General features: G+C 50.5%; 1 protein-coding gene and 1 pseudogene across 31 annotated transcripts in view; one reads left to right on the top strand and one right to left on the bottom strand.

The window, feature by feature from the left end:
- Positions 1–772: 772 nt before the first annotated feature.
- On the bottom strand, positions 773–14,948 carry LOC144582814 (peptidyl-prolyl cis-trans isomerase A pseudogene; annotated as a pseudogene).
- An 8,539-nt stretch (positions 14,949–23,487) lies between these two features.
- CYB561 (cytochrome b561) overlaps positions 23,488–25,579 on the top strand; it is a 35,563-nt gene continuing 33,471 nt past the window's right edge. For 22 of the 31 annotated variants that reach the window (XR_013535651.1, XM_078373498.1, XM_008996869.5 and 19 more), the window contains exon 1: positions 23,488–23,549. The gene's annotated coding sequence lies outside the window, so the exon portion shown is untranslated. Of the gene's footprint in view, positions 23,851–25,579 lie in introns of all 31 variants that reach the window. The other 9 variants (XM_078373495.1, XM_008996866.4, XM_078373486.1 and 6 more) reach the window with 2 other exon arrangements.

The raw sequence follows: 25,579 nt of genomic DNA, 5'->3' as shown, positions 1-25,579 counted from the left end.
AAATGTGGTAAATTAATACAATGGAGTATTTATTCAGCTATAAAAAGGAATGAAGTCGTTATACATTCTATAATATATGTGATCCTTGAAACTGGTATACTAAGTGAAAAAAGCCAGGCTGGGCATGGTGGCTCAGGCCTGGGAGGCCGAGGTGGGTGGATCTACTGAGGCCAGGAGTTTGAGACCAGCCTGATCAACATAACAAAACACCGTCTCCACTAAAAATACAAAATTTAGCCAGCCATGGTGGAGTGTGCCTCAAATCCCAGCTACTCGGGAGGCTGAGGCAGGAGAATCACTTGAACCTGGGAGGTGGAGGTTGCAGTGCACTGAGATTGCCCCATTGAACTCCAGGAGCCTGGGCAACAAGAGCGAAACTCCATCTCAAAAACAAACATGAAAAAGAAAGAAAAAGGGAAAAGTCAGTCACAAAAGGCCACATATTGTATGACTCAGTTTATGTGAAATGTCTGGAATAGGCAAATCCATAGAGACAGAAAAGAGATTAGTGGTTGCCAGGGGCTTGGGGGAGGAGGAAAATGGAGTGACTCACAAAGGGCATGGGGTTTCTTTCTTTCTTATTTTTTTTGCAATTGTTATTCAGTTTTTATTTCATAATCATAAACTTAACTCTGCAGTCCAGCTAGGCAGGGAAGGGAACAAGGCAAACATGGAACCCAAAGGGAACTGAGCGAGAGCACAAAGACTCTAGGATACTACGAGCAAGTGGGGTGGAGCGGCGCTCTCCTGAGCTACAGAAGGAGTGGTCTGGTGGTTAAGATAAAACTTACTCGAGTCAAGTCAGACTTACTCGAGTTGTCCACAGTCGGCAATGGTGATCTTGCTGGCCTTGCCGTTCCTGGGTTCCTGGACCCAAAGCACTCCATGACCTCCACAGTATTCATGCCTTCTTTCACCTTGCCAAGGACCACATGCTTACCATCCAACCACTCAGTCTCTGCAGTGCAGATGCAGAACTGGGAACCATTTGTGTTGGGTCCAGCATTTGCAATGGACAGGATATCAGGACCTGTATGCTTTAGGATGAAATTCTCATCATCACATTTCTGCCTATAGATGGACTTGCCACCAGTGCCATTGTGGCGTGTGAAGTCACCACCCTGACACATAAACCCTGGAATAATTCTGTGAAAGCAGAAACTCTTGTAACCAAATCCTTTCTCTCCAGTGTTCACAAAAGTTTTCTGCCATCTTGGGAAACCTGTCTGCAAACAGTTTGAAGGAGACACGGCCCAACGCCTTGCTGTTGATGGTGATGTCGAAGAACACTGTGGGGTTGACCACGGCTGGTAGTATGGGGCTTCCAGCAGCATCAGAATCTGTAATATGGGGTTTCTTTTAGGGGTAGTGAAGTGTTCTGACATTAGTAGTGATGGTTGCACGACTCTGAATATTCTAAAAGCCACTTTAAAAGGGGGGATTTTCAGCAATTTGGGAGGCTGAGGTGGGTGCATCATGAGGCCAAGAGATCGAGACCATCCTGGCCAACATGGTGAAATCCGTCTCTATTAAAAATACAAAAAAATGGCTGGGCGTGGTGACTCACGCCTGTAATCCCAGCACTTTGGGAGGCCAAGGTGGGTGGATCACGAGGTCAAGAGATCAAGACCATCCTGGTCAACGAGGTGAAACCCCATCTCTACTAAAAATACAAAAATTAGCTGGGCATGGTGGTGCACGCCTGTAGTCCCAGCTACTTGGGAGGCTGAGGCAGGAGAATTGCTTGAACCCAGAAGGCGGAGGTTGCGGTGAGCCAAGATCGTGCCATTGCACTCCAGTGTGGGTAACAACAGCGAAACTCTGTCTCAAAAAAAAGAAAAAAAAATACAAAAAAATTAGCTGGGCATGGTGGCACATACCTATAGTCCTAGCTACTTGGGAGGCTGAGGCAGGAGAATTGCTTGAATCTGGGAGGCAAAGGTTGCAGTGAGCAGAGATTGCGCCACTGCACTCCAACCTGGCGACAGAGCGAGATTCCATCTCAAAAGAAAGGGGGGGCAGATTTTATGATATATGAATTATATCTTAATAAATCTGTTGGTTTTTTTTTCTTTTTTCTTTTTCTCTTTTTATCCTCTGTATTGAATATGTCATGTTGTTTTAAAAAAATGTCCAAATGTTTAATTCCATCATTCTTTGTTAATCAAGATCTCTGATTATGAATTAGTTTTCAGAGTAGCTGTGGTTCTCTCCCCAGAAGTCTGCATCTTCCTTTTTGTTTGGCCAAAACGTGTCCATTCCTCAAAGTTCAGATCAAGTCTTGCCTCTAACACAAAGCAGCCCTCATTTCCCAGACCCGTGCTAGTCTTTTCTTTCTATATTCAGTTTTAACTGTCTGTGTTTTCAACATGGGCATGAACAGCACAGTGGAGGGGAAACAGCAGTTGCCTCCAGCCGAAAAAATAGGGGCCACCTTAACAAGTCTTATGACCTGTGCAAAATAATCTCTTTGAACCTCAGTTTCCTCAGGTATACAATGGCTATGAAAATCTCTACCTGTCCTCCTTCTTAGGGTTTCGGGAACACAACAGATCTTTTTTGAGTTGTAAAGCACCACAGAAAAACAAGGTGTTACTAATACTGTTAGAATCATCAGTCACCATTCCTTATATGCAAGACACTGAGTTAAGGGAGAAGGGTATTAACTGCCTTTAACATAAAAATTGAGCTGAAGAGGAAATTAGTTCTCCAAGCCTAAGTGCTTATGTCTGGTATAAATAGTAGATATTAAGGGAGGAATATGGTTCCTACCACAGGGAAGGACAGGCAAGACAGCTCTACGTGGAGGAAGGCAGGGCTTAGCCCCAGAGAATCAGAGAGGGTTAGGGCCCCCAGGCAGGGAGCTTGAACCAAATGTGGATGTGGGAGGGACTGGGATGCTCGGAGGTAAGAATGGTTTGTTTAGACTCTAGACCAGTGGAGCTTTCGGTTATGATGTATATTAATCTGTTTTCACCCTGCTATTAGTCTGTTTTACCTGAGATTGGGTAATTTATAAAGAAAAGAGGTTTAATTGACTCACAGTTCTAAGTGGCTAGGAAACTTAAAATCATGGCAGAAGGTGAAGGAGAATAGTGAGGCACATCTTACATGCGGCAGGGGGTAGGGGTGGGGAAGTGCTGCACTTTTGTTTTTTTTTAATTAAAAAAAAATTTTTTTTTTTTGAGACAGAGTTTCGCTCTTGTTACCCAGCCGGAGTGCAATGGTGCGATCTCGGCTCACTGCAACCTCCGCCTCCTGGGTTCAAGCAATTCTGCCTCAGCCTCCCGAGTAGCTGGGACTACAGGCGTGCGCCACCATGCCCAGCTCATTTTTGTATTTTTAGTAGAGACAGGGTTTCACCATATTGACCAGGATGGTCTCGATCTCTTGACCTCGTGATCCACCCACCTCAGCCTCCCAAAGTGCTGGGATTACAGGCGTGAACCACCGCGCCCAGCCCACGCCGCACTTTTAAACCATAAGATCTCGGCTGGGCACGGTAACTCGCACCTGTTATCCTAGCACTTTGGGAAGTGGCGACAGGCATATCACCTGAGGTCAGGAGTTGGAGACAAGCCTAGTCAACATGGTGAAACCCTATCTCTACTAAAAATACAAAAATTAGCTTGGCATGGTGGCTCGTGTCTGTAATCCTAGCTACTTGGGAGGCTGAGACACAAGACACGCTTAAACTTGGGAGGTGGAGGTTGCAGTGAACCAACATTGCGCCATGGCACTCCAGCTTGGGTGACAGAGGTAGACTCCATCTAAAAAAAAAATGGCCAGGAGTGGTGGCTCGCACCTCTAATTCCAGCACTTTGGGAGGCCGAGGCAGGCAGATCACAAGGTCAAGAGATTGAGACTATCTTGGCCAACATGGTGAAATCCCGTTTCTACTAAAATACAAAAAATTAGCTGGGTGTAGTGGCGTGTGCCTATAGTCCTAGCTACTTGGAAGGCTGAGGGCAGGAGAATCACTTGAACCTGGAAGGTGGAGGTTACAGTGAGCCAAGATCGCACCATTGCACTCCATCCTGGGCAACAGAGTGAGACTCCTTCTCAAAAAAAAAAAAAAGAAGGCCCTCTGCAGTGGCTCACACCTATAATCCCAGCAATTTGGGAGGCCAAGGTGGGTGAATCACTTGAGTTTAGGAGTTGACGAGCCTGGCCAACGTTGTGAAATCCCATCTCTACTAAAAATACAAAAAATTAGCTGGGTGTGATGGCATGTCCCTGTAATCCCAGCTACTTGGGAGGCTGAGGCTGGATAATCACTTAAACCTGGGAGGCTGAGGTTGCAGTAAGCTGAGATCTCGCCATTGCACTCCAGCCTGGGCAACAAGAGTGAAATTCTGTCTCCAAATAAAAACAAAAACAAAAACAAAAAAAATCAGATCTCGTGAGAACTCCCTTACTATCATGAGAATAGCAAGGGGGAAGTCCATCCCCATGATTCAATCACTTCCCACAAGATCCCTCCCTCGACACATGAGGATTACAATTTGAGATTAGATTTGGGTGAGGACACAAAGCCAGGCCATATTATGATGGAAATGTCTGTCTAACATAAATATAATGAGAGCTGCATATATAATTTTGTATTTTTGTAATATTCATTTTAATATACTTTATTTAACCCAATATATCCAAAGTAGTATTATTTCAACATGTAATCAGTATCAAAATTATTATTTATTTAACCCCCTCCTCCCCCTTTTTTAAGAGATAGGGTCTTTCTCTGTTGCCCATGCTGGAGTGCAGTGCTGTGATCACAGCTCACTGTAGCCTCCCTGGGCTCACATGATCCTCCCACCTCAGCTTCCTACGTAGCTGGGACTACAAGTGTGCAGCCACGAGACACAGCTTAAAAATTATTAGTGAGATATTTTACCTTCTTGTGTGTGCCAAGTCTTAAAATCTGGTGTGTATTTTACACATCTCAATTCAGATGCTCAATTTTCAACAGAGTGAAATGTAGTCGTACTAAGGCTCATGATGGTCTGATGACTGTTTTCCAGAACTCAAAATACAAATCGTGTATTTACCAAAGGAGTGTCTGCCCAGGGTATTAACAACAACACAGCCTGTGCTTTCAGCTGTTGAGAGCAGCTCAGGCTGATAGCCCTAGTTCTCTCCATCACATCACAGTCTTGGCTGCTTCTGTTAACTCTGAATGATTTCCTGAGCCCCGCTGGCTGCCAGGTATGTGCACATCGGGGCGTGGGCTGTGAGCCAGCCGGGGTCCTGCTCCTGGAGCCACATTCTGCACACACATCTGGGAGGCTGGGAGGCAACAGACAAAACAAACAAATACAAGTCAGGGATGCTGCTGCTTCATGGAACAGTACACGAGGAGAGAGGGTCAAGGAGAGGAGGAAGAAGGGTGCACAGATGCGCTGTTTGTTCTACCAAGGGTGGCCAGTGAGAAGCAAGGCCCCTGGGGAAGCACGGAGGAGCTCCGCAGACCTCTGGGACTGGGCTTTTCAGGCCAGGCAGCAGCACCCGTGGGAGCGCCTGGGCCTTTGAGTGCCCTCTAAGAGCCAGCGAGGAACACCAAGGGGTGCAGCCTGTCGTTGCAGTTGGAATCTTGGTTTTTAGGACGTTGGAGACAGGCTTTCATTTTAAAAAATGCTTTATTATTATTTGAGATGAAGTCTAGCTCTGTTGCCTAGGCTGGAGTGCAGTGGCACTATCTCGGCTCACCACAGCCTCTGACTCTCAGATTAAAGTGATTCTCGTGCCTCAGCCTCCTGAGTAGCTGGGACTACAGGTGTGCACCACCATGCCAGGCTAATTTTTGTGTTTTTTGGTAGAGACGGGGACTCCTCATGTTGGTCAGGCTGGTCTTGAACTCCTGACCTTCAGTAATCCACCAACCTCAGCCTCTCAAAGTGCTGGGATTACAGGTGTGAGCCACCGTGCCTGGACTTGCCTTATGTAGCATATATATGTATACATGATATCTAATAAAATCTATATGTAAGTTATGGAGCATAATAAAAACTGAACACCCGTAAACCCATCAGCAATCACCTTTTCCTCCAGCTGTGTCTTTCCCTTCCCACCCCTGTGCTCCCCATCTACTCCCCTGAATGCTGTTTTTTGTTGCTGTTATTGTTATTTTGTTTTGTTTTGTTTTTTTGAGAAGGAGTCTTGCTCCGTGGCCCATGCTGGAGTGAAGTGACACGATATTGGCTTACTGCAACCTCTGACTCCCAGGTTCAAGCAATTCTTCCTGCCTCAGCCTCCCAAGTAGCTGAGATTACAGGTGCCTGCCACAATGCCTAGCTAATTTTTGTATTTTTTAGTAGAAACAGGGTTTCACCATGTTGGTCAGGCTGGTCTTGAACTCCTGACCTCAGATGGTCCGCCTGCCTCGGCCTTCCAAAGTGCTGGGATTACAGGCATGAGCCATCGCATTCCAGCCCTGAATGCTGTTATTATTCCCTTAAAAAAAAAGTCAGTACTTTGTGTGTATCTGTAAACATTAGACTGATGAATATTTCTTGTTGTAGAGCTTTATAATAACAATGTCACCTAAGTTTGAATTTAAGGGAAATGAAAACCCATCAGTGCAAACAGCTGCACCCAAAGCAGCATCCTTCAAAGTAGCAGAGACGTGGAAGCACCCAAATGCCGTCAGCTGGTGGACAGATGAGCAAAGTGCGGCCCCTTGACACAGATGATGATTTGTCAATAAAAAGGAATGAAGTTCTGATATAGCCTACCACAAAGGGCGAACCCCAAAAACAGTGTGCGAAGTGAAAGAAGCCAGACCCAAAAGACTACATATTGTAAGATTCCATGTATAGGAAATGTCTAGAAAAGTCAAATCTATAGAGACAGAAGTAGATGGGTGGTTGCCTGGGCTTGGGGTTAAGAAGGGGAAGTAACTGAAAATAGGCATGAGGTTTATTTTGGGTGACAGAAACTTCTTCTTCTTCTTTTTTTTTTTTCTATGAGCCGGAGTTCCACTCTTATTGCCCAGGCTGGAGTGCAATGGTGCAATCTCGGCTCATTGCAACCCACTCCTCCCAGGTTCAAGCGATTCTCCTGCCTCAGCCTCCCGAGTAGCTGGGATTACAGGTGTACACCACGATGCCCAGCTAACTTTCTGTATTTTTAGTAGAGACAGGGTTTCACCATGTTGGCCAGGCTGGTCTTGAACTCAACCTCAGGTGATCCGCCCACCTTGTCCTCCCAAAGTGCTGGAATTATAGGCGCGAGACACCGTGCCTAACCAGAAACTTCTTTCTCTCAATTATGTTTATAAGACTTATTGTTGTTGCATACAGTTGTAGTTCATTTATTTTCACAACTCTGTAATAGTCTGTCACGTGATTATATCACAGTTTATTTCTCTGATCTCCTGTTAATGGACATTTGAGTTACTCTTTGTTTTTTGCTATTACAAAATGATTTGCCAGGAACATTTTGCACAGGTCTCCTTGGTATATGTAAGTAATTTTATGTCTGTTGAATCTAATAACAAGACATCAGGGCTTGTAAATTGCATGTCTTTTTCTCATTCCATTTTTTAGCGGTTCATTTTTATTGTATTTACAAAAAGCATTATTTCCCCAACAAACTGAATTTTTTAAAATTTTATTGCATTTTAGGTTTTGGGGTACATGTGAAGAACATGCAAGATAGTTGCATAGGTACACACGTGGCAGTGTGATTTGCTGCCTTCCTCCCCTTCACCTATATCTGGCATTTCTCCCCATGCTATCTCTCCCCAACTCCCCACCCGCCGCTGTCCCTCCCCTATTCCCCTCAAGAGACCCCAGTGTGTAGTGCTGCCCTCCCTGTGTCCATGTGTTCTCATTGTTCACACCCACCTATGAGTGAGAACATGTGGTATTTCATTTTCTGTTCTTGTGTCAGTTTGCTGAGAATGATGTTCTCCAGGTTCATCCATGTCCCTACAAAGGACATGAACTCATCGTTTTCGATTGCTGCATAATATTCCATGGTGTATATGTGCCACATTTTCCCGGTCCAATCTATCATCGATGGGCATTTGGGTTGATTCCAGGTCTTTGCTATTGTAAACAGTGCTGCAATGAACATTCGTATGCATGTGACGTTATAGTAGAACGATTTATAGTCCTTTGGATATATACCCAGTAATGGGATTGCTGGGTCAAATGGAATTTCTATTTCTAGGTCCTTGAGGAACAAACTGAAAATTAACACAAAAACAAGACAAGTCCTTCACCACAGTTTTAGAGAAGTACTGCTCAGGGAATATACTGAGCCAGGTAAAGTCACTGGGCCAGGCATGTGCAGGTATTCAAAGGCATGCAAAAGTTGAAGGGTATCCAGAGGTCAAATTGCTTTCAAAATAGTTACACTGATTTGCACTATTGAATGAGAGTTCACAGTGAATGAGAGTTCCCACGTTGCTCCACAGCGTCACCAACACTATTGTCCAATTTTTAATTTTTTGCCAATTTGAGGGGCATGACATATTTTCATTCCCTTGTTGCCAGTGAGGTTAAATATCTCTGTGTGTGTTTACAGGACATGTCTGCTTTCTCTTCTGTGATATTCCTGTTTGCTTCCTTTGCCCATTTCTTTTTTTTCCCATACTGATTCTTGAGAGTTCTTTATATTAATCCTTTGTCATTTAAATCTGTTGCAGATATCATTCCCTGTTTGCGACTTGCATGAATTTCCTTGGTGGTGGGGGTGTCATTTGATAAACAGAAGGTCTTACTTACTTTGAATACAGTTGGATTCTCCTTTCTCTTTCTTGGCCAGCTGCTCTTCTTCACTCATGCTGTTTTCCTGGGCAAAGCTCTTGCATGGCCCTCATTAAACTGACAAGCGCTTTTTCATCTGCACCCTGCTGCCTCCAGCCTCCTCTCAGTCCCACTTTAGACTTAGTAGTTTATTCCGGAGCTGATGTTTTCACCTCTGAATCTCTCTGTTGCAAAGACCTCCTTTGTCTACTTGTAGAACCACCGAGTCATTTCTCAAACCCCACTCTGGCACAACCTCTGCTTCTCAGAAGCTCTTCCAGATCCCCAAGGCTGAGTCATTTTCTTCTATTTAGTCAACCCCAAGCTAGGCATCGGATGATTGATAGTATGTAAGTTTTTGATTACTAAAATGGGATAATTAGGCTAGGTGCAGTGGCTCATGCCTGTAATCCCAGCACTTTGGGAGGCCGAGGCAAGCAGATCACTTGAGGTCAGGAGTTTGAGACCAGCCTGGTCAACATGGTGAAACCCACCTCTACTAAAAGTACAAAAATTGGCCGGGTGTGGTGGCCGGCACCTGAATCCCAGCTACTTGGGAGGCTGAGGCAGGAGAATCATTGAACCCAGAAGGCGGAGCTTGCAGTGGGTGGAGGTTGCAGTGAGCTGAGATCATGCCGCTATACTCCACCTTAGGCAACAGAGCATGACAGTCTCTCAATAAAAATAAAAAAAGATAAATGGGGAAATCACTACTTTTAATAAGTAAAATTTATTTAATCTTAATTTTGCATTTCAAAAAATGAGATTCCTTAAGAATGGGATGCTTGGAATGGGACAACGATGGGGAAACCCTGCTCCCTGGCCAGTCGTGTCTCTGGTATCTTTGACATCAATCATCCTGCCCTCAAAATCTGAACGTTTCCAAGGACAGAAGCTTGCTATTTCTGTGGGCTGAGCCACTGTGGTTGTTAGAAACTGCTTTCTTATGCTAAATATGTCTCCTGCCTCATCTCTAGGCTTGTTTTTCTTTTTCTTTTCTTTTTTTTGAGACGGAGTTTCGCTCTTGTTACCCAGGCTGGAGTGCAATGGTGCGATCTTGGCTCACTGCAACCTCTGCCTCCCAGGTTCAAGCGATTCTTCCGTCTCAGCCTCCTGAGTACTTGGGATTACAGGTGTGTGCCACCATGCCCCGCTGATTTTTGTAGTTTTAGTAGAGATGGGGTTTTCCACGTTGGCCAGGCTAGTCTTGCCCCAGGCCAGGCTTATTGTTTTTCACTTTCTAGAGAAACAATGAGTCTTTTCCCTTTGACACGGTCACTTTCCAAGATGGAAGGCAGCAACCATGTCTAAGCACGTCTCCTATTCTGCAGGAGAAACACAGCACCTTCAGTGATTCCCGGGGAGAGAGGTTCTCTGTATCCTGACGCTCTGTCATCCTCTTGGGAATGGAGTGCAGATTTTCCACATCTCTCCTAAACTGTGCTGCTCTATTTAAGTAAAGCCTCAGGGCTGGCCTAACAAGCGCACAGGGAGCCTGGTCGCCATAATGCAATTTCTTCCCTCAGTGTAGCCGAAGAGGGCTGGGTGGTTCTGGCAGCCTCCTCACCTGCTGTGGCTCATATAGAAACTGAAACTCAATGGAGACCCTCAGATCTCTTCCGGGTGAAAAATGGCCAGTTTGTCAATATGCATCTGACATCTCCCTCTAAATGCTAACTGTGAATTCAATCTTAATTGCTTTTGACTCACTCAGCAATCCCATCTTAACTTTCACATCTTATTTTAGCTCTTCCCCCAGTTTTTGGTTGAGCACAAACTTACTACGCAAGACATTGTTTTTAACAGTTGCCGACATGCCTGTGGGGAGGACGGAACTGGGGGTTATTGTTCACCGGGCAGAGTTTCAGTTTAACACCTAAATAGAGTTCTGGAGAGGGAGGGTGGTCACAGCTGCACATTATGAACACATTTACTACCCTTAATACCACTGCACACTTAAAAATGGTTAAAATGGCAAGTTTTATGTTACGTGTATTTTTTAAAAATTTGAGATGGAGTCTCACTCTGTTGCCCAGGCTGGAGTGCAGTGGTGCAATCTCAGCTCATTGCAACCTCAGCCTTCCAGTAGCTGAGCCACCCAAGTAACTGAGATTACAGGTGTGTGCTGCCACACCTGGCTAATTTTTATATTTTTAGTAGAGACGGGGTTTCACCATGTTGGCCAGGCTGGTCTTGAACTCCTGACCTCCAGTGACACCTGCCTCGGCCTCCCAAAGTGCTCAGCCACTGAGTCTGGTTGTTATGTGTATTTCACCACAGTAAGAAAAAAAATAATTACAAAAATTGGTGACATGTCAGGGACAATGCCGTGTGACAGCTCAGTGTTGTCTGACCCTGTCTGCAGTGTACCCTGCTATAGGATGTCAGGCCGGGAACCCCAGGGAGCAGGGGAGGAGAGGGAGGTACCTCTTCATTCCAGGCCCAGGATAGAGCCAGCTCTGCAATGGTCTATGAACTGTGACAATCTATCTCTGCCTCCCGGGCCAGGAACATGTGAGTGAGCTTTGACGCATATCTGTCTTTTCTCCTATTGCCTAATCTTGCCTGGTCTTCATTAAAAATGTGTCCTTCTCTTTCTTACACTCACTCATTCCTCCATAGGTTTTCACCAAGACCTTCGAAGAGCAGGCACTGGCCCTGTGCCTGGACACCCCAGTGAGCAGGGGCAGCCTGGTCGCACTGTTATAGGAAAGGGTCCTGATTCAGACCCCAAGAGAGGGTTCTTGGATCTCTCTCAAGAAAGAATTCAGGGCAAGTCTGCAGTGCAAAGCAAAAGCAAATTTATTAAGAAAGTGAAGTGTTGAAAGCACAGCTACGCCATAGACAAGAGTAGGGCGTTCCCAAAAGTAAGAGGAAGAGGGAACTCATCTGCTCTAGGTACAAGGCTTGTATATATACAGGATAAAAAAAGATCATGGGGAGATGTGCTCCGCTACAAGGGTTGGTGATAAAAGATTGCTTTTTTAAATTACCATATTTTACAAGAATCAATATTATTATTTGAATTATATATTTGAATATTATCTTTGAAGCAAAAGTAGGAATGCTTTTATTCTCAGGGTATCGGTATATCTGGACCCTCCCAAGTTTGGGTTTGTTTAGTAAACGTTATTAGTCTGTTCCCTTAACTGTAAACATCTAAAGGCTGGGAATACCTTTCTGGGAATGTAGCCCAGCAAGCCCCAGCTTCATTTTCCTAGCCCCCACTCAAGACGGAATCGCTCTAGTTCGAAGGCCTCTGACACCACCTCTACAAGCTCCTGGGATGTTTAAAGGAGTCATTCCCAGAGAGGCAATGTAGAGGTGCAGGGCAGGCCCTGAGCCTGGCCACAGATGACGCTTAGGCTGAGCCCTGAAAGGAGGGGTGGGAGTTCAGCAGGCGAGCTGTTGAAAGACTCACATTTCAAGCAGAAGGTCTAGAAAGATGCACTGACCTGGCCGGGCATGGTGGCTCATGCCTGTAATCCCAGCACTTTGGGAGGCTGAGGCAGGCGGATTACAAGGTCAGGAGTTCAAGATCAGCCTGGCCAACATGGTGAAACCCTGTCTCTACTAAAAATACAAAAATTAGCCGGGCATGGTGGCACGCACCTGTAGTCCCAGCTACTGGGGAGCCTGAAGCAGGAGAATCGCTTGAACCCGGCAGGCAGAGGTGGCAGTGAGCCAAGATCGTGCCGTTGCACTTCAGCCAGCCTGAACAAAAAGAGCGAGACTCCCTCTCAAAAAGGAAAAAAAAAAAGTGCCCAAGCCCAGAAGGTGGCCCCGAAGCTGGGCCTTCCTTTGAAGCCAGGCCTGGTATTTGCCACGATCGTGCCTCCTCCCCCCACGTCACCAATATTAACTGCCCTCCATTACCTGGTGCTTCGTGGGTGCTGCAGTGTGGCATGTGAAATGGCACCGTGAGGCCGTGTCTACTGAGCTAGGCATCTTAGCACTTTACACAGAGAAGTGAAAACTCCTGGCAACCCTGTGAGTTAGGTACCATTAGATTCCCATTTTTCAGATAAGGAAATCAAGGCACAGAATGGTTGGTAGGTAGACAAAGGTCACACAACAGGTGGAGGCAAAGCAGGACACGTGTCTCTGGTGGGAGCCACCAGCTGTCCCCTCCTTCTCCATCCCACAGATTGCATGAGGCCTTGGGCTACTCTGGCTGGACAGTATCAAGTGTCACATTTTGTAGAGCCAGGATGTTCCTCCAGTCCTTTAATCCCAAATCTTTTTTTTTTTTTAAGACAGAGTCTTGCTCTGTCACCCAGGCTGGAGTGTAGTGGCGGTGCAATCTCAGCTCACAGCAACCTCTGCCTCCCAGGTTCAAGTGATTCTCCTGCCTCATCCTACAGGTGCATGCCACCATGCCTGGCTAATTTTTGTATTTTTTGTAGAGACAGGGTTTCATTATGTTGGCCAGGCTGGTCTCGAACTTCTGACCTCAAGCCATCCACCCACCTAGGCCTCTCAAAGTGCTGGGATTACAGGCATGAGCCACCGTGCCTGGCCTAATTCCAAATCTTAAATCTGCGTCTCCTGCTTCTGCCTCTAGTGAAATCAAAGATCCATCCGCTGCTGTCCCTGTGGGAAAGTGGACAGGGACGACACCTCTTGCCAGCTCTGGGTGGCCCCTCTGGCCCTGCCCTTCGCTGCCCAGCTCCTCAAGTCCTCTTCAACACCCCTCTTCTCCAGCCCAACTCCAGTCTCCCCACCTGAGTACAGACCCTCGTCATTCCCACTGCACCCCCTCCTCTGGTCCCCCAGCCCTCCTCCCTAGTGCATTTTTATACACGGCTCTGAGGATGCTTCAGTCTGTTCACTTGGCACCCTGCCCCGGTGTCTCCTCACCTTGGCAATAAAATCCACACTCCTGAGTGTGAGTGCAAAGTCCTTCCTGGCATGGCCGCTGCCTCCTCCATTTCCCCAGGCCTTGCTCTACTGCACAAGTCCCTTTATCAGCAGCTCCCGAAGGCCAGCTCCCTGGCAGGGCTGATCCTGATAAAGTGTTCCGTAGTCAGCAATAATGAGGGAAAAACAGCAATACTGATTTATAGACACGAAATCAACCAGATGTATCAGCCAAGTTGCCAGCTCTCCTTTCTTGGTTACAATATCTTTTATTCCAAATAGCCTTTTGATTTGTTTTTTGTAGTTGAGATATTATTACTTCTTTTGTAAAATGGGGGTGAGAATAAAAGACTATTTTTTTAAATGTCCTTACTTGGCAAACTAAAAAATGTTTGCAACTCTAGTTAGACTCCATTTTCATCCTGCCAGCTCAGTGGTCTGCGGGGGCTGCCCAACAAGTGTCCACACAGATGTGGCTCCCTGCGCCGTTCACTCTTCTGCCCGGAATGTGCCCCTCACACCCTCCATGTCTTGCTCATCCCCCCGTCCATTAATGCAGGTCTTCCCTGACCTTTTTTTTTTTTTTTTGAGATGGGGTTTCGCTCTTCTTGCCTGGGTTGGAGTGCAATGGTTTGACCTTGGCTCATTGCAACCTCCGCCTCCCGGGTTCAAGCGATTCTCATGCCACAGCATCCAGAGTAGCTGGGATTACAGGCAAGTGTCAACATACCTGGCTAATTTTTTGTATTTTTAGTAGAGACCGGGTTTTACCATGTTGGCCAGGCTGGTCTTGAACTCCTGGCCTCAGGTGACTACCTGCTCTCCAAAGTATTGGGATTATAGTCATGAGCCATCGTGCTCAGCCTTCCCTGATCTTCTTTCCCCAAAAACCTGTTCTCGCAAGAGTGCAGCACCCAGCCCTCAGCACTGCGACCATTCACACATCTGCCTCCCCGTGGGCCTCTGGTTGGTGGAAATCAGGCCCCTTCACATTAGCTGTTCCAGAGACTAGCCCAGCCCTGACTGCCCATGCACAGGACAGGTTTGCAAACAGCCTGATGGAGAATGCATGACTCCAGCCTCCTCCTTAGCAGCAGCTGAAGGTGGGGGTGGGGCACTCAGGCCTCCGCTGGCCTCACCTGTCCGTGTCAGTGCAGCTGAACTGGGCTCTCCAGGTGCTGCCTGCTTGCTGGGCCTCAGCACCACCGAGGGTTCCAAGGGTCCCAGCTGGATTCCATGGACCCCTCTCCACCTCCACTGGGAGCTCAAGGACTGGGGCGCCTGATCTGGCCCTAAAGCCCCACGACACTGATTTGTGCCTGCATGTTTCTTCCTCATTGTTCCCAGACAGGGGCCAGGAAATGGGATGAAAGCAGCCACTGTCTGAAGAGCTGGAGACCATCATCTGCCTCCAGAAGCCCAGGGAACTTCAGGTCAGAGAGGAGGACAGAGATGGAGGGAAGGGAGAAAGACTGTGACCAAGAAGCAGAGGAGGGTGACAGAGTCGGAGAGGAACAAAACAGCCTGCTGTGGGAGCAGAGACAGAAACATGGGGGACCCACAGGGAGGGAGGGAGGGAGGGAAGGAGGGACAGCTGCCGTCTGAGAGGCCATGGGAGCCTGGGCTGGGGAGAGGCACCCTCCTCTTGGCTTTCATCTTGTCTCTATCAGGGGACCAAGGACACAGAAGGCCAATTCATCTTTGGGTTCACCCCTCTGCTCTAGAAGTCTAGGGCCTGGCCAAGCCCTCTGAAGGGGCCTCTGGCCCCTGGCACCTTCCCCCAAGCTCTTCTCAAGAGGCTTTCAGTAAATAACTTAACTGGAAGACATTAGTAACGGGTCATGGGAGGTGTTCCTCGGGGAGAAAATGACCTTTAGTTTTTAGCTCGCTCGGAGCCGTTTGCTTTAAGAAGTACCTCCCGAGAGGGCCTTTCATGCAGATGTTACAGGCAAAAAGTGTCATGTTTTGGGGAACATGGCAGTGGACTTCTGGGGCCAGGTCAGGTCCCCACTTGCCATCCCCCTCACGACCAGGGTGGCTGGGTTGACAGATGTGCAGGGAGGAGAGAAGTGGGGGTGATGCCTTCTCTCTGATGGTTAGCTGGCAGGAAAGGCTTTGGCAGCCTCCAAGGAGAGACCCCAAGAGGAGACTGGATGGGCCTTGGCTGGGGGAGGTTGGTGCTGACCTGGCACCTGGACACTATGGGGGTGCAGTGGGGGACAGCTTGGGGGTGTCATGGGGGGTCTTTGGCACTGGGCGCTAAAGAGCTTAGGAGCCTGGACTAGTTGGTGTGGGGCAATCACATTTGCTGCTGTGTCCAGGCAAAGAGGAGCAGCTGGGCTTGGACCCCAGGGTGACGGAAGTAGCCAGGACTGAGCGCTGGGCCAGCATGAGCCCCCGGGGTGCTTGGATTTATCAGTTGGAGGGGATATGGAAGGGGAGAAAAAAATCCTTCAGAGATGAGAGCACTCAGTCACATCCACCTGGACCTGACATCACACCCCAGGCTGTTAAGTCTAATAATGACTTAACATATCAAGCATAATAGTGACTTATTGGAGTCTCCTTCCAACAGCTGTGGGCGCTGGAACCTAAGAACCCACATTTGGAGAACATTCTTGGGTCTGAGAACTTTGAGGCCAGGCCTTGAGCCAAATCTACCCAGAAGCCCTGAGCTCCCTCTTGCTGTAAGAGTAGGAGGGTCCTGCTGCTGCTCTGGGAGCTGCCCCTGGATCCCCGGAAGGCAGCAAGCACTGACTGACCCATGGGGCAATGAGGCCAGAGACTGAAATCAGCTGGAACCAGGAGACCAGCTGAGCATGCGATTCCCCTAGCTCCAGGCCGCCTCTGAGAGTCTCCCAACGGCTGGGAGGTATTAGAGGACTGTGGCTTCTTGGGTGGGGGAGCCTCTGCATTACAGTCACTGTACCCTTTGAATCTAACCTGCTCTTGACAAGAATCAGCTGACCTGATAGGAGTGCTCAAGGCAGGATGCAGCAGCCAGGGCCAAGCTCAAGAGAAGCATAAAGGCTGGAGTAGAGGAGGGAGCAGAGTCAGGTGAAACCTCTCACTCAGGACAACTGTGCAGCTGACTTGCTGCGACCTTGGAGGAGTCACCAAGGTCAGTGAGCCCAGTTGGGGCATCCTCCAGGCTTCGGCTATGTTGCCTTGCAGTTTTGGCTCAGAGAAACCGCGACATCCTCACTGCTTTCCTGGGACGAGGAGCTGGGTGGAGAACCAGGGGCTGGGTGTGCGGCCAGAGCTGGGGTAGCTTTGGGAGCCGAATGAAACCTCAGAGCCTCACAGGCTTTGAACAATGCGCAGGAGCCCCAGCCCTGCCGTTTATGGTGGGTTCCTGGAGGTGATCAGATGGCTGTCACTATCAGCAGCACCTCATCTTCCCCCTCCAAATGTTTATGTCTGCTGACACCACCCAAGGCCATGGTCATCACTCACCCCAGGCCTCACACCCTTGCTTCCCTGTCCTAGATGGCTGGGGCTGTTCCTGCTCTTCATGCTGGCCCCAAAGCTCACAGAGCAGCTGACTAACTGACCTATCAACTTAAGGGGAAACGTGGGGAGGTGGGGACTGAGGACATGCCTGGGACACAACCTCTTTGTGATTTCCTTCCTGGAGGGGAGAGGTGGCCAGGGCAATGCAATGCTGGGGCTGCAATGCCCCCCACTCAGCCGCAGCATTGGCCGCAGGGCAAACCTTTGGGGTGGATGAGGGAGCTTGGCTTGATGTCCAGGTTCAAGGGCAGGTGATGGATGTGGTCAGGCACAGCTACAGCCACGGGTCTAATGGAGGCTTCCTAGATTCCAGGAATCGCTGGTGGGGTCCCTGCAACACATCTCACATTTTCAACCTCTGCCCTCTCTGATGGCCTGGCCCGCTGGCACTCCTGCCTGCCTATCTCTGCACACTCAGCAACTTTCCCCTCTGATGGGGACAGGAGTGGACGAGGGCAGGGCAGGATGGCGACACCACACACATTCCTACTCAGGGCCTTTGCCCTCACACTTCCCTCCATGGGAGTGGCCTCCCCTAGACCTTCATGGGGCCTGTGACTCCAGTTCTCCCTCCCCAGAACCTTCCCAGTGCCCCCAACAAGAGCCTGCCCTCGCTTGATGCTCAGTCCCCTTCTGCTTTTTTGTCATGCTGCTTGTTAGGTTGAAACATAACACCTGTGTTTCAAAACACATGCAGTTAGGTTTCTGTGCATGTGTGTAGACATATATACACATGCAAACATATGGATTGTAATTACATGTAGTATGTTACTTTTTTTTGAGACAGTCTTGCTCTGTCACCCAGAGTGCAGTGGTGCAATCTCAGCTCACTGCAACCTCTGCCTCTTGGGTTCAAGCAATTCTTGTACTTCAGCCTCTTGAGTAGCTGGGACTACAGGTGTGTGCCATCATGCCTGGCTAATTTTTTTTTTCTTTTTGTATTTTTTTAGTGGAGATGGGTTTTGCCATGTTGGCCAGGCTGGTCTGGAACTCCTGGCTTCAAGTGATCTGCCTGCCTTGGCCCCCCAAAGGGCTGGGATTATAGGTGTGAGCCACCACGCCCCAACGTTAGTTTACTTCTTAACTCCCTGTCTCCCCACTTGTAAGTTACATGAAAGCAGGGACCTTGTCTGTAGATCTTTATCTGTCTCTCCAGGACAATGCCTGGCACACAGTAGGTGGCAGTAAGCCTTTGTTGGAAGAAAGGAAGGAGAGAAAACAGACCTCCTTCAGATTGGTCCTTGGCTGGCTCCCTCGTGCTGATCTGCAGCCTGTGACCCAGGCTCTGCGCTGCTCCTCCAGCTCCAGGGAATCCCCTGGGAAAGGGTAGGCTCCCCAGAGGGCTGCCCAGGAATGAACTGGACAGCTGGGGAAGCCCACTCCGTTGGCCGCCTCTTGCCTTGGGTGCCCAGGGTTGTCGTGCCACCTCCTTCATGAAGCTTGTCCTCAGCCCTGCTTCTCAGTCCTATGTCCCATTCCCTTGGGCCCAGCAGAGGTAAGTAAAAGGGGCTTAACTGTCCTGGCTGTCATGGTTTCTCCATTCCTCTTGGAGTAGTATTTGGTTCTTTTTGTCTGTCTTGTTTTTCACAGACTGGACCAGCCTCGGGGTTAACCAGGGACAGGGTGACACCTCACAGGCAGCAATGTCCCTCAGCTTCCTTCCTGCCACATTCCAGAGGCTGCAGGTGGCTCACGGTCTTCGCCATGGCTCTGGAAGCCTTGTGGGTGTTGTTGGTTGTTCTGGTGGGTCCTGCCAGTGCTGCTGCTTTCCTTTCCCTTCCCCTGAAGCTGGGAGATAGATTTTCTCCCTGAGTGATTAATTGGTCTATTATTTATTTCATTTTTTTGAGATGGAGTCTAGCTCTGTTGCACAGGCTGGAGTGCAGTGGTGCAATCTCAGCTCACTGCAACCTCTACCTCCCAGGTTCAAACAATTTTCTGCCTCAGCCTCCTGAGTAGCTGGGATTACAGGAACATGCTACCATGCCTGGCTAATTTTTGTATTTTTAGTAGAGATGGAGTTTTACCATCTTGTCCAGGCTGGTCTTGAACTCTTGACCACGGGATTCACCTGCCTCGCCCTCCCAAAGTGCTGGGATTACAGGCGTGAGCCACCGAGCCCCTAAAAGTAATCCCCTACTTTCAAGTTTCTCAGGGAGCAGGCCCGGAAGATGATGCCCCCGGGCTTAAAGTTGTAGGAGGATGTGTCTGTCAATTGTGAGGTCCCTCAGGGCAGGCCCCCTCCAGATCTTGGAGAAGGCTTGGCTCCTGCGTGCTGATTCTGCAACCTGTGGCCCAGCTCTGCACTGTTCCTCTGTCTGTGCAAATCCTCATGAAAATAAGCCCAGGAGCTCCAAGGGTTGCAGGTCAGGCCCCCACAGCCTTCCCTCGCATCATCCTTGCTCCTCTAGCCAGGGACGCTCCTGCCTGTCTCTGCTGGGTTAACACCTGAGCATCTTCTAGCTTGATAATTCTGTGTCATGGCCCAATAAGCCTTCTCTGACCCTGACATCTGGGTTGAGGTTCCCTCCTATGCACTTTACCTTATCCTGGTTTCCCCTCTGTAGGGTGTCAGAGATGGGCTTGGGCAGAGTGTTTCAAAGGCTGGCCCCAAGTCTCTGTGCAGCTCCCCCTGAGGAAAGGCCTGTGAGAACAGGGTGGTGCCTGTCTTGTTTACTGTTCCCCAATATCTCCCCTTGTGCCTGGCACAGAGAAGGTACAAAAATAAAACTTTCCCAAGAATGCATGGTGTGCGTTTGAGTCTTACAGTGTCTGAGGACTGGGAATCCATCTCTGATGCTTTGTATCCTCTGCTGCCTAAGGTCAAGGCCTCTGCCTGAAGTCCCTGCTGAATGAGGTAAACTGGTTCAGAGGTGAGGGGGGAAGCTGTTGGGAGGGGCTAGCACTGCAGGAGGCTCCAACCCCATCTGTCCCACACCTGAGCAAGAGGAGCAGGACTGTCAGATGAAACACAGGATGTCTGCTCACATGTGAGGAATACATCTTTTTTTTAATTTTTGAGATAGATTCTCATCTGTCACCCAGGCTGGAGTGCAGTGGTGTGATTTTGGCTCATTTCAACCTCCACCTCCACCTCCTGGGTTTATGTCATTCTCCGGTGTTAGCCTCCCCAGTAGCTGGGATTACAGGTGCCCACCACCATGCCCAGCTAACTGTGTTTTTAGTAGAGATGGGGTTTCACCACATTGGCCAGGCTGGTCTTGAACTCCTGACCTCAAGTGATCAGACTTAGCCTCCCAAAGTGCTGGGATTACAGATGTGAGCCATGGCACCCAGCCGGAATACATCTTTAGTATACTGCATGTAATATCTGGGACATGCTCATGTTAAAAAAAACTAACTGAATTTTTTTTGAGACAGTCTTGCTCTGTCGCCCAGGTTGAAGTGCAGTGGTGTAATCTTGGCTTACTGCCACTTCCACCTCCTGGGTTCAAGCACTTCTGTCTCAGCCTTCTGAGTAGCTGGGACTACAGGTGCCTGTCAACATGCCTGGCTAATTTTTGTGTTTGTAGTAGAGACGGGGTTTCACCTTGTTGATCAGGCTGATCTCGAACTCCTGACCTCAGGAGAACCACCCACCTCGGCCTCCCAAAGTGCTGGGATTACAGGTGTAAGCCAGTCATGCAGCCTGAATTTGAATATAACTGGGAATCCTTTTTAATTTTTTCCTCTACTTTCTGAATCTGGTAACCCTAGCAAGGGGGAAGTGACTAGCCAGGTGCCAGGTGGGTCTGTGCCTGAGTCTCCAGCTCTGCTCACATTCTGCCTGCTTCCTTGATGCTTCTTGCTCCTTAAATGCTTTCTGTCAGAGACCAGGGGGCACTCTAGGTGTGGCTTCCCAGCATGAGGAATCTAGGAATCCCAAACCCTGCCCCAGCTGCCCTCTGGATGGTCAGGGAAGGCCTTCTGAGGAGGTGACTGCTTGAGCTGGGATTTGAAAGAATGAGCCCAGTGATGATTCAGGAAAGAACATTCCATGGAGAGATGGGTGTGAACTTGGTGCGTCTGAGAGCAGAGAGGGGAGCGTGGCTCCGAGGTGTGGGGAGGGAGGGGTTTCCACAAGAAACACAGTCAGCATTTCAACTCGGGAGGCTTGAGCTCATCTTGGGCGGCTTAAGAAAGGACAGGAAGGCTGGGCGCGGTGGCTCAAGCCTGTAATCCCAGCACTTTGGGAGGCTGAGGTGGATGGATCACGAGGTCAAGAGATCGAGACCATGCTGGCCAACATGGTGAAACCCCGTCTCTACTAAAAATACAAAAAATTAGCTGGGCACGGTGGCGCGTGCCTGTAATCCCAGCTACTTGGGAGGCTGAGGCAGGAGAATTGCCTGAACCCAGGAGGCGGAGGTTGCGGTGAGCCAAGATCGTGCCATTGCACTCCAGCCTGGGTAACAAGAGCGAAACTCCATCTCAAAAAAAAGAAAGGACAGGAGGGGTCCTCTCCTTTCCCACCTTTCCCAAGCTGAAGGAGTGCACACTTCTTAGGCTTCCAAGCCAGGAGCTTCGGCAGCAAGGATGGGGTTGGAAGGCAGTCATTCTGGGTGTCTGCTGTCCTGGGTTGGGGAATCTGGCAGCTGCGGCAAGGCCTTCAGGCCCTGGTGCTGGACAGCAGTTTGGTGGCATCGCCTGTTGTTTAAAATGAGTTGGGTGTAGCCATGAGCTCCCCATGCATCGGGTGTGCAGGCCTCTCCCTCACTCAGAACACTCCCACCCACCTTGACCCACTTGAAGCAGGCCCCTGAGAACACTGCTGGCAGGGAGACAACTGCTCTCCCTCCTAAGGGAAAGGCCTGCAGGCCAGTGCTGCTGGGGCGGGCGCGGGGCATGGGGGAAGATAACGGGTCCCCATTATCACTCAGCAGGAGTCTCTCCTGGCTTTGGAAGGGGCTGAAGGCCCAGGGCTGTCACCAGGGAACTCAGACTTGCTCAGCCTGTCCCCACTCCTCCTCTCCAAGTCCGAACCTACAAACCAAACAAAGGACATGGCTCAGTTCCATGTTCAATCCACAGGCATTCTGCCTGTTAGCACGCTAGGGAAGCTGTTTCTTACCTTAAATTACCCATTCATTTCCTCCAACTGAAAGATACCCTAAACATTTTCTGTTCCTGGAGGGTTTAAGTTTGGTCTCTCTGAGGGGGTGGACTCTGCTGTGTCTGCCCGTGGGAAAGTATGCCTCGTGCAGTGGTCATGCCTGGGCGTCTTGCATGGTGCTGGAGACTCTACTCTCTGTGTACTAAGCGAGTATGATCCCCAGGGCCTCCCTTGCCCACTGTCTGTGGGAAGCCCACGGTCTACACAAAGTACATCCAAGTAAGCAGGTCTCCCTGCCCCCCACCCTCCCTACCTCCCAGAATCTTGGTGCCGGGAGGGCAGGTCGGGGAGGGTGTCCCTGCGCTGAGGCCGGTTTCCCTTAGCCGGGAGGAAACCCCATTTCCCTACTACCCCCAGGCGCTTGCTACTTCTGACTCGTCATCAGACAGGAAAGAACCCTTTGTTCCCAGCTTGTAGGAAATCTTGAGCTGGACCCCTTATCTACCCACAGCACTTCCTGGACGGAGGGCCTGGACCGGGCTCCGAAGGGGCTGGCTCCCGATCTTGGTCTTGGCCTCCGCGTCCACCGGTGTTCCCCTGAGGCTGCTCTGTGGGAGCTGGGGCGGGGGTTAGTCCTGGCCTTCCCGACAGTGTCGTCTCCCCCGTGGGGGCTGGGGAGGTGCCCACAGGGCCAAGGCCCGAGCCGGTTCTGACACCTAGTGGCCTCCTGGACCCGGGCAGGGCGAGGGCAGGGCAGGGCAGGGAAGAAGGTAGAGGGCAGAAGGGGAGGCCTGGAGCCAGAAAATCAGAAAGCGCGGGGCCAGGCCGGGGAAGGGCGGCGGGTCTCGCCTCTGGCACCTGCTCTCCTCTGAGACCGGGCCCCATCCCGCCCCGCAGGCCTGGCAGACCCCAGGTCCTTCGTGCGCAGTCGGGGCTTACCCGGCCCACCCGCCCCGCCCCTGCCCGGGCGAACCCCGCGGCCCTCGGGGCAGCCCCGCGGGCCGCAGACCCCAAGCGCCCCCGAACGTAGGAGCCCCGCAGGGAGGGTCGCGAGGCCCTGATGGCGAAGCTTTCCCGAACTCTGGTCCAGAGGCCGGGCTCACGGTGGCCGCGGTTCGCCCAGCTGCGAGCCCAGAGCTGGCAGGGCCGGGTCCCGAGCGCGGCCGCCACCGCGGGGACCTGGCACGTGCGGGGCAGCCCCGGGGCCGCGTCCTGAGCCGGGGTGCGGGCTGCGTGCGCCACTTCCGGCCGCGGGACCCCGCCCCGCCCGCCGCCCGGTTGCCATGGCGACGCCGTCGCGCCGAGGCCCGCGGAACCGGCTGAGCGACTCGGGAGCGGCGCGGGGAGGCTCGCGGGACGCTCGGGTAGGAGAGGTAGGCGGCCGGGCCGGGGGTGGGAGCGGGGGCGGCCCAGGTGAGTCCCGACTGCGCAGGGAGGTACCGCGCGGGGCTCCGGAGCAGCAGCCGGCCTAGCACCTGCCCCCTGAGGCCGCGCACCGGACTCCCGCGCCGACCCGCACCCCGGGCCCTCTCGGAGGCTCTGCCTCTCCGAGTCCGGGCGGCTTCCGCCCTGGCCTGCCCCGGTGCCCGGTGTCTGCTGAAGTTAGAATCGAGACCCCGTTTGCCGGGGACCCGGAGTTTGGATCTTTGCTCCTGCGCCGCGTTCTAGAGCAAGGTAGGGTGCAAGTGGATCAACCAGCCTTTGGCATGGCTGCCCTCTTGAAACCTGAAACCGGAGCCACCGCCTCCTGCCCGGAGCAGGGCCTGGGCTCCAACGTGGAGCCGCAGGTCCCCGCCTGGGTCTCCCGACGCCCCCAGCTTCAGAGCGCGAGGGTAGGAGTTTCCTGAGTGGGAAAGCCCCACTCCTTCAGTGGCCTCGGTGGGCTCGTGGTGGGTCTGGCTGGTGCCAACTGTGCCGAGGGTGGAGCTGCCGCCACCTTGACACCTGGGAGATGGCAGGGCCACCCTCCCTCACTCCCTGCCCCGTCCCCCACTGCATCACGGAGTGAGGATTTGTCCGTGTGGATCTGGGGTCCCCTTCCCAGGCTTCTCCCTTCTGGTCACCCCCTTCTCTCATTCATTCCACCTTGGCAGCCTTTGTGGATTTTCTGAATCCGTAAATGAAGTTACATCCAGGGCGCCTAGATTTTGCCCCTTCGTTTTCATAGCTAATGAAAAAAAGAGAAGCTTTGCCACCTCCTCTAGATGCCTGGATTTCTCCTGTGAAATTGGATGGAGGCAGGAAAATACCACGTGGCTGCAGCCCCATCCCCTTGAAAGAGGAGCCTCCTAGAGCTGGAGGTGGAACCACCCTGCTTGTCCCACTCCTTTTCTTTCTTTCTTGAATTCTTTTTTTTTTTGAGATGGAGTCTTGCTCTGTCGCCAGGATGGCACGATCTCAGCTCACTGCAACCTCTATCTTCCAGGTTCAAGTGATTCTCATGCCTCAGCCTCCTGAGTAGCTGGGATTACAGGCATGCACCACCATGCCTGGCTAATTTTTGTATTTTTAGTAGAGACGGGGTTTCACCATGTTGGCCTGGCTGATCTTGAATTCCTGACCTCAAGTGATCTGCCTGCCTTGGCCTCCCAAAGTGCTAGGATTACAGGCAAGAGCCACCACACCTAGCCTTGTCCTACTACTTTACTGTCCCCACCACCTTCCCTTGGTAGGCAGAGCTTGGGCTCATGCTAATACCAGGTGGTTCAGTGGCATTAGATGGCATTGGTAGAGGGGAATGAGAAATTAACCCCCTCTAAAAGCGTAGTTTCACTGGGAAAAAGTACTCTACTGTCTGAGCAATTCATAAATGAATTTTAGGAATATAAAATATCACAGATTAAAAGCAGACCATCCTGTGTTCTTCCCAGCCCCAGGAGTTTCTGCTCGGTGTCGGGGGCTAATGGTGGACAGAAAGGTAGTGTGGATTTATTAGTGTCAGCTGCCATCTGGCTCTCTGTGGCCCCAAACCTGTGTCCACAGTGCGATTCTCCTGAGGTGCTCTTAGGACAGATTTCGTGTTTCTGAGATTGCTCTTTGATGGAGTGCTGACTGCATGGCAGACACTGTGCTGGACACTAAAACGTTTAGCTAGTAACTCTGTGGTCAGTAAGGTAGATCCAGATATCCTCCCACTTTATAGATTAGGAAGCAGGCTTGGAGAAGGGACTTGGCTTGTCCAGGAGCTGACGGTTATAAACAGTGAGCCTGCTTTGAAATCACATCTCTCTAACTTGGGCTGCACTGGGCCTTTCATGAGCCACTGGCCTACTGGTCTTCATAGGTGCCTTCCTCCATAAAAATATAATAAAAATTCAGGACCGAGCACTGTGGCTCACGCCTGTAATCCCAGCACTTTGGGAGGCTGAGGCGGTTGGATCACGAAGTCAGGAGTTTGAGACCA

Source organism: Callithrix jacchus, chromosome 5 (genome assembly GCF_049354715.1).
Source record: "Callithrix jacchus isolate 240 chromosome 5, calJac240_pri, whole genome shotgun sequence".
NCBI lineage: Eukaryota > Metazoa > Chordata > Mammalia > Primates > Cebidae > Callithrix > Callithrix jacchus.
The sequence above is the reverse complement of the archived record's forward strand: the minus strand, read 5'-3'. Positions and strand labels throughout refer to the sequence as shown.